Here is a 9,617-nt window from a genome sequence, read left to right as displayed (position 1 = left end):
GAAAGAGAATCTTTAGTTTGAGGCCAGTCCGAGCAATTTAGTGAGACTGTCTCAAAATAAAATTTAAAAAAGGACTGGAGATATAGCTCAGTGGTAAAACACTTGCCTAGCATGTGTAAGTCCCTGAGTTTAATCCCTAGCACTGCAAAAAACAAAGAACAAACAAAAATATAAACATTGTAGATAATTAGTGGGGTACCATGTGATTTCCACACACATATGCATTGAACAATTTGTATTTTATTTTTTAATTAATTAATTTTTGCAGTATTGGAAATCAGACCCAGATCCAGGGCCCTTACATATGGTGTAATGTTTAAATCAGGCAAGCCTATATCATTCCTTCCCCAATAGTCATCATTTTCTTTTTCTTTTTCTTTTTTTTTTTTTTGTGTGGGACACAGGAGTGTTTTACTACTAGGCATTCACAAATCTGTGGACAACACACACCAGTGAGGGTTCCATGTCATTGGGGAGGTTGGATGGGGTGGTGTTCAAACCCAGGGACAGACAGGGACAGAAACCTTTGGACCAACTACTCACACAGCTTCACATTGGGGAGAGGTGGGAAGAGGAACATGCCAGAGTGGGGCACAGCTCAGCCCTGGATTTTGGGATTTTGGAAGAAGACTGCATAGCTCATTAAAACCCCAACTTTTGGGCTGGGGAGATAGCTCAGTTGGTAGAGTGCTTGCCTTGCAAGCACAAGGCCCTGGGTTCGATCCCCAGCACCGCAAAAAAAAAAAAAAAAAAAAAAAAAAAAAAAAAAAAAAAAACCCAACTTTTTTTTGTATTTGCCCTGGGTGACTGGGGTGTCTGTCCAGCACATGGACAAGTCAGACTCCACCACTTCCTGTTAGATTTTCTTCCTTACCTTCCCAGGGCTGGACGGGGAGAGGACTAGGCATGGGGGTGGACAGGAGGTTCTGCTCAGGGGCTGTGGGTCCTGGGTCCAGAACACAAGGAGCCCTGGAAAGGGTCCTACTCCTCACATCCTTCTTCTCTGGTTAAGATTTTTTTTTTTTTGCTGAAAGGGCCACAGGAGATGTTCATGGGTGTAAATAAACCCCAGAGGCTGCAGCTCTTTTCCTGGGAAGCATGCAGCCACACCTGTATAGGCAGCAGAACTGGGTGGTGGGCTTCCAGGTCCTACAGCCTCAGCAGTGTCCTAGGATCAGGATGTGGAAAGTGCTGAGGAAATCAGGAGCGTTGGCAATCAGGCCCTCAAAGTCAGCAAAGCCCAGCCTGCCATCGCCATCTAGGTCGGCTTCCTCGAAGACCTTGTCACACACAAGCACCACCTCATCCTCATCCAGATCTGACTTGGTGAGCCAGGCCAGTGTCAGCTCCAGGTCCTCTTTTCAGATGAAGTTGTCAGTGCTGAAGTCATAGATCTTTTTTTTTTTTTTTTTTTTTTTTTGGGGTGCTGGGGATCGAACCCAGGGCCTTGTGCTTGCACTGCAAGCACTCTACCAACTGAGCTATCTCCCCAGCCCCCGAAGTCATAGATCTTGAAGGTATAGTTTGCCTTGAGCTCTCTGGGAGCTGACTCACAGAGCACGGAAAACATATCCACAAAGTCACTGTAGGTGAGGTTCTCTTCGCCATCCTCAGAAAAAGCCTCCACTGATCCTTTCCTTGAAGGGATTCTCCCCCAGCTCTGGCATCTGGATGATGAGGCTCAAAGGCACATGGACAATGGGACTCTTCCTGTAGTCCATGGGGACGAGGTTGGGGGCCAGTTCGTAGAATCGTGCATGGAGTTTGAGGATGTCCTTCTTATTGAAGAAGGTGCAGTCCTGGTAGTTGTCAGCTGCTCTTGGTGAAGATGGTCTGCTTGTTCCCCAAGGTGGTTGCAGCGCTGATGCTCACCCACGAGGGCACCGCCTCCCATCAGCGGTCTCCGGAGCCCGGAGCCCGGCACCCCGCAGCCCTTCCTAGCCCCACCACGGGCAGCGTCCCACTGTGGCCGGCCAGACCTGCCAACCCACCCCGTGGCTCGCCAGGAGGTGGTTAGCAGGGGCCAGAGGCACCTACCTGGACCCGGTGTGGCAGCCACTCGTCATTATTTCTTTATGGAAAAACTTTTCAAAGTCCTTCCTTCGACCTTTTTCAAGTGTATAGTACATTATTGTTACCCACAGTCAAACAACTGCACAGCAACACACCATAACTTCTTGCTCCTATCCTGATTTTGGGCCACACTGTTTTACTAACTGGCTTTCTAATTGGAATGTCACAAAAATAATGATTTCAAGAACAGCAGAACATTCTTTTCCTTTCTTCTTATTTTTAATGCTAAGAATTTAACCCAGGACCTTGTTTGCTACGCAAACACTTGCCACTGAGCTACACCCCAATTCATGCTACTTTTTTAACAGACTGGAAATAGAACATCTAACGGAGTGACCTAGATTCCTGTTGGAATTATTTCCTTGGTCTAACCTCTTGATTGAGTTCAGTAAGGCCAGGAATTGAAACTATTTTATACTTCCCTTAGTTCTCAAAGACATTTATGTTTAGGCTGGGGTGGTAGCTCAGTGGTGGAGTGCTCACCTGGCATGTGTGAGGCACTGGTTTCGATCCTCAGCACATATAAAAATAAATAAATAAAATAAAGGTATTGTGTCCACCAATAACTAAAAAAAAATATTAAAAAGAGATGTTTATGTTCATCAAAATGCTTGCATAACTACTAGGCAGACTGAAAAGACAACTTCATTTGGTGGAGGAAGAATGGGTTTTAGAAATTACCACATATTAATTGTATAGTGCTAAACTACCCACCTTGCCAACTTCTCTGAGTTGCAACATGATCACCTGTAGAGTACAACCGGTGCTAATCCCAGACTCCTCTCCCTCACGGGGAGTCTGTGCTGGGAACTGACTGACATCTCAACTTCTGCTTGGGGCCATGAAAAAATAAGTAACATGAGACTTGACAAGGCCTGACTCTTCTAGGGTCTCTACTAAATGCCTGAGGTATTCAGAGAAGGCTGCACTCGGACATTTGAAACCCAATGTCTCTTTGGTACCAATGCCTCTTTGGGTAGAGATGTGAACTCTAGGAATTGTTTAAAGTTTTAAGCTCCTTAGTTGTTCTTTCTCCAACAGTTTGTCTTTGTCCAGGCTTAGTTTCACCCTACAGATCAGTATTCAGCCAAAGACACAAGGGAGACTCCCCCTGCAGATTTCTGGAGTTCTTTTGGCATGAGCAGCTCCTTTCTCTTCAGTACTCTGCCCTTCAAATTTTAGGTATCTTAATTTTCCCAAACTCTGGACACTGACTTAAATTATTTAGCTCACTGAGCTCTGCTTAGGTTCTCCTCTCTTCCAGTGTCACACTCTAGAAAGTGTTTCCAAGTAGAAAGCCAGGGCCTTCAAGAACTCACCTCTGTGGTTCCTTTCTCCTAGATCTAGATCACAATACTATTGTTCAATGCCTGAAATTGTTCCTTCATATATTTCATCCAATTTTCTAGTTGTTTATAATGCGATGGCAAATCTGCTGGCACCTTGAACCTGGACTTCCCTGCTCCTCCAAGCTTTTGTTATAGCAGGGTATGTAATTTGTCCAGCCTACAGTACTCTGTTGTAGAAGAGGTTCAGACCAAAGCATATTATAAACAGGTGAACGAAGTCAAGAATGACATTTGATTTCCCATTAGAATACGAAACAGACATCTTTCATAATACAATAGAAAGGCATCTTTTAAATGCTTGATATGGACACTGTTCATCTAAAATTTGATAGCCAGCAAAATCAGACTTTAATAGGTTATTCAACAAACAAAAACTGAAAGAATTCACTGTCACCAGATTTTTATTACAAGGAATTCTGGAAGTTTTTTAGGCTAAAGAAAATAATACAGACGGGAACTCAGATCTAAAAAAAGGACTGAAGGGCACTGAAAATGGCAAATATGTGGGTTAATATGAAAGAGTTTTTTTTGTTTTGTTTTTGTTTTTTGGTGCTAGGAATGGATCCCAGGGCCTTACACAAGCTGAGCACATGCTGAACCACTGAGCTGTATTTCCCCGTCCCAAAATAAAAGACTTATTTTTCAGATTTTTTAAATGTCATTACAGATAAAAACAGTCAAAATGAATAAAGAAGAATACAACACATGTAGAAGTTAAATATATGGTAATAATCCAAAGATATAAGGAGAAAATGAAAGTATGTTTTATGAAGCTTTTTTATTATAAAGTGGTATATGATTTTAAGGCAGCTTGTATAAGTTAAAATGCATACTTTATAAAAGCAAAATTAAGGTTTATCACTAACAAAGGAGATGGAATAGTTAAAAAAAAAAAAAAAAGTCATCAAAAAGATACCAAGGAGAGAGGAAAGAATAAAACAGATGGGATAGGCAGAAAAAAAAAAAAAAAAAAAGTTAAATGGTAGATTTAAACCCAACCTTACTGAAAGTGACATTAATGTAAACAGTATAAACATCTCGATTAAAAAGGAAAGATGAAAAAAAAAATGGTGGGCTGGGGAGATAGCTCAGTCAGTACAGTGCTTGCCTTGTAAGCACAAGGTCCTGGGTTCGATCCCCAGCACCAAAAAAAAAAAAAAAAGTTGGTATTCTTCAATTCCATCCATTTACATGCAAATGCCATAATTTTATTCTTCTTTATGCCTGCATAATATTCCATTGTGGATATATACCACAGTTTCTTTATCCATTCATCTACTGAAGGGCATCTAGGTTGGTTCCACAATCTAGCTATTGTGAATTGAGCTGCCTTAATAAACACTGATGTGGCTGCATCACTGTAGTATGCTGATTTTAAGTCCTTTGGATAAATGAGATAAGCCAATCCCAAAAAACCAAAGGCCAAATGTTTTCTCTGATAAGTAGATGATGATACATAATGAGGGGGGGTGAGGGAAGAATGGAGGAAGGATGGATTGTATAGAGGGAAATGAGGGGTGGGGAGGGGATGGCAGGAAGGAAAGATAATGAAATGAGACAAACATTACCCTATGTACACATATGATTACACAAACAGTGTGATTCTACTTCATGTACAACCAGAGAAAGTTGTACTCATTTGTGTACAATGAACCAAAAAATGGTAATAAAAAAATCAAAAATATAAATTAAAAAAAGCAAAGATGGGAAGATTGGATTTAAAAAAATAAAGATCCAACTATCTGCTACCTGAAAAAAATTCATTAAAAAAATTAAGACATATGTAAGTTAAAAGCAAAAGGATGGAAAAAGACACAGGCATCATTAAGTTGTAGTGACCACATTGGTATCACACAGACAGACTTAGGACAAGGAACATTACCAGAGAGAAAAGGAAGCATTTTAAAGTTACTCTTAAAGACTCTATTCATTGAAGACATAACCAGCCTAACTGTGCACACAGCTAATTATAGAGGTTCAAAATACATGAAGTAAAATGAATAAACTGAAGGAAAGACAGAAAAATCTACAATCACAGTTGGAAATTTCAACACTCCTCTCAGAAATTAACATAATAAGTAGAAAGAAAATCAGTAAAGATATATAAGAGTTGAAGAACACTATCGAACAACTTGATCTTACTGACATTAACAACATAACAACACACTGTACCAAAAGGACAGCAGAATACATTTTTTTGTTACTCAGGATTGAACTCAGGGGCACTCAACCACTGAGCTATATCCCCAGCCCTATTTTGTATTTTATTTAGAGACAGGGTCTCACTGAGTTGCTTAGGATCTCACCATTGCTGAGGCTGGCTTTGAACTCACAATCCTCCTACCTCAGCCTACAGAGCCCCTGGGATTACAGGCATTCGCCACCACACCTGACAGCACAATACACTCTTTTCAGGTACACTAAAGAAAATCACAACAATCTCAATAGCTCTCCAAGGACTGAAATCACATAATATATATCACCACAACAGAAATTTTAGTCAGAAATCTGTAACAAAAAGATGTTTGGGAAATTCACAAATATTTGGGAAATGTAAAATAAACACATACACAACTCATGGATCAAAGAAGAAATCACAAGGCAAATTAGAAAATGTTTTGAAAATGACAATAAAAACAAAATACACCGAAGAAGCTAGAAAAAGAAGGGCAAATTAAACCTGAAGTAAATATATGAATTAATAAATATAAGACTGGAAATCCACAACAGTGAAACAGTAACTGACTGTGACGGTGCATGCCTATAAACTTGGAAGGCTGAGGCAGGAGAATTAAAAGTTTGAGCCAGCCAAGGCAACTTAAGAAGCCCCTGTCTCAAAAACAATAAGAAAGTTGGGTGCAGTGGCACATGCCTATAATTCCAGCAGCTTGGGAGGCTGAGGCAGGAGGATCATGAGTACAAAGCCAACCTCAGCAACTTAGCGAGGTCCTGAGCAACTCAATGAGACCCTGTCACTAAATTAAAAAAAAAAAAAAAAAGGGCTGGGGATGTGCTCAGTGATTAAGTGACCCTGAGTTCAACCTCTGATGCCGGGAAAAAAAAAAAAAAAAAAAGTGGGGGGTGGTGCTGATGATGTTGCTAAGTAGTAGAGTGCCTGCCTAACATGTATGACCCCTGGGTTCAATTCCCAGTACCACCACCAACACATACACACACACAGTAAGCAACTGGCAAAACACTTAAAGCTAGATCTTTAGAAAGCTCAATCAAGTTGACAAACCTCTAGTAAGAGTGAAGAATAAAATAAATGCAACTAATTAATATCAAAAGTAAAAAACAGGGCTGGGGAGACAGCTCAGTCACTAGAGTGCTTGCCTTGTAAGCACAAGGCCCTGGGTTCGATCCCCAGCACTGCAAAAAAAAAAAAAAAAAAAAAAAAAAAAGTAAAAAACATCTTTCTATATACATTAAGGAATAAAAGAGTACTATAAACAGCTTTAAGCCTATATACTAGCCAATTTTAATGAAATAGGAAAATTCCTTAAAACATAAATTTTTTTGTCCAGTAAGACAAAACAAAAAATCTGAATAACAATGAGTGATGCAATTAAATTCAGAATCTGCATTAACTACAAAGCATACTTAAAAAATAGTGTTGGGCATGGAACCCAGAATTTTGCAAATGCTAGACAAGTGCTCTACCACTGAGCTACATCTTCAGCCCTTTTTATTTTTGAGACAGGATCTCCCTGAATTGCCCAGGTTAACCTCAAACTTACCATCCTCCTGCCTGGCCTCCAAAATAGCTGGGATTTATAGGGAGGTGCCATAATGCCCAGCATGTTTTTGACTTTTCAAAAGTTATTTTTTGGGGCTGGGGCTATAGCTCAGTAGTACAGTGCCTGTCTTGCATGTGTGAGGCACTGGGTTTGATCCTCTGTACCACATAGAAATAAATAAATTAAGTAAAAGCATGCTAAAATTTTTATCACTAAGCAATTAATAATTTATTGTAATTCTATGTCTATATGTGAATAATACTCATGTTCTGGAACAATTAATATGCAAAAATGTTTTTTAACTAGCAGTTCATAAACAACACTTTGTATGTGTGTGTTTATGGTGCTAGGGATCGAACCCAGGGGCCCTGCACAAACTAGGAAAGCACCCTAACACCGAGCTACATTCCAGGCCAACAGATTTGTTTTTTAAGCTACCATGTTAGCTGAAAACAGGAAAGATAAGTCCAGAGAAAGCTGGCTGCTCCAACTTGAGATGGATACATTATACATGACACCCTGCACATTTTAAATGTCTTTTCCTTACTATTTATTATCACAAAGCACCTTTGAAAAGAGAGTAAAGAACAGAGAACTCTGAGATTCTTACATAAAGCCAGCAAAGTGTTGGAAGGATCTGGTGGAAGCATCACGTGACAGTGACAGCTGCCTAAGGTATCAAGCTTTGTGAAGAGGTGGCCTAATTTCTATTAACTGGCCTGTAGAGAACAGATTTAATCTCATATCCTGTTGAAGAATAAAAGGAAAGCAGGTTTCATTTTCTGAGGGTGACAAAGTAACCAAACTTTTAGAGCTAAGAAAGTGAATACAGTTCATACAGTCCCTTATTTGCATTTCCAAAATTCAAAAACTAAAAGTTTTCCCTAATTCATTAGGTGGCAAAACTCAATATGAATGTAATTGGCAGCAAAATCTCACCTGAACTGATGCAAAACTATAGTTCACCCACTGTAGTTGGGGTCATACTGTGGCTGCCAACACATTAATGTATTTGACTATGCAAAGCTGACCCTGCAGGGTATTATATAATATGTGGTAAATGCACCTTATTGGCTTTCTGAATTGTTTTTAAATTTCTGAATCCTAAAATACATCTGGCCCTTAGAATTTCCAATAAAAGATTATGGATATAAAACAGGTTTTATTAAAATGGTCCTGTCAACCTCCTTGGATGTGTGTTTTTTTTCTGAAAAATATTGTTATAAATTAATAATTTGAACTAATTATTTTCCTAAAACTTATAACTATTAAAATGTTGTTTTTGAAAAACTGATAAAGATATAATTGTATTCAATTACAATATTTTATTCTACTTCAACATTATTTTAAATCAACCCTTCTGAGGGCAACAATGAAATCTGCTTTTGGCAGAAGGGTATTATCAGAATGAAATTATAAAAGCAGATCTCTAACAATGTACCTGACTTTTCTCTTTCCACATTTTTTTATTGATGAATTATACTGACTTTTCTTTTTATGTTAAAAGAGAGAGAGCAACCATAAGTTTTTGTTGTTGTTGTGTTGTTTTGTTTTGTTTTTAAGAGACGTGGTCTTGCTCTTTTCCAGGATGGTCCTGAACTCCTGGATTTAAGCACTTCCTACCGAGGCCTTCTGGATAACTGGGCCTACAGGCATCAGGCTATGTTGTTTTGTTATTTTTAAGTATCAATGTGGAACACTGATTTTAAAAGTTAACAAATAACTCAGGGTGCAAGTTCAAGGCCAGTCTCACTATCTGAGAGAGTCCTTCAGCAACTTAGTGAGACCTAGCCTTAAAATAAAAAGGACTGAGGATGTAGTTCACTGGTAAAGTGCCCCCGAGTTCAATCCCTAGGACTCCCCCACAAAAAAAGTTAACCAAAATCAATTTACGTCATTAGAAGAATCAAAATCAAATTATATATAACAGAATCGAAGTAGTTACTGAATCATAAAATAAGTCAAAAATAGGGGACTGGCATTGTAGTTCAGTGGGAGAGCACTTGCCTAGCACACGTGAAGCCCCAGGTTCAATCCTCAGCACCCCATAAAAATAAATAAATAAAATAAAGATTAAAAAAAAAAGTCAAGAACAGGATATCCACAAGTTAAGGAAAATACATACTTTAGCTCAGTTATATACTGACTCTATTATTTAATGACTAAATGATAAATGAGAACAAAGCATCCAAAACTCCAAAGGTCTCCATTATAGAAAGAAAATCACAAAGCCAGATTTAAGAAGTAAGACACAGGACAACTAAAACCAATAATTATAATAAAGACTCATTTAGAAGATTTCAAGTGAAAAATAGGGAAAACACAAATATGACACTATATTTTAACACTTCTACAGTTTTCTCTCTCTCTTTTTTTTTTTTTTTGAACTATCTACCACTCCCCGCCTCCCTCCACACTAACATGCCAGGAACTACGTGGCCTAATGGAAGCTCAT

General features: G+C 38.9%; 1 pseudogene; it reads right to left on the bottom strand.

Moving 5' to 3' along the window:
* Window positions 1–813: 813 nt before the first annotated feature.
* Window positions 814–2,066, bottom strand: LOC124982979 (calcium and integrin-binding family member 2-like; annotated as a pseudogene).
* Between the last annotated feature and the right edge of the window lie 7,551 nt (window positions 2,067–9,617).

This window comes from Sciurus carolinensis, chromosome 4 (assembly GCF_902686445.1).
Source record: "Sciurus carolinensis chromosome 4, mSciCar1.2, whole genome shotgun sequence".
NCBI classification, from domain to species: Eukaryota; Metazoa; Chordata; class Mammalia; order Rodentia; family Sciuridae; genus Sciurus; species Sciurus carolinensis.
This window is presented reverse-complemented; position numbering and strand designations above follow the sequence as displayed.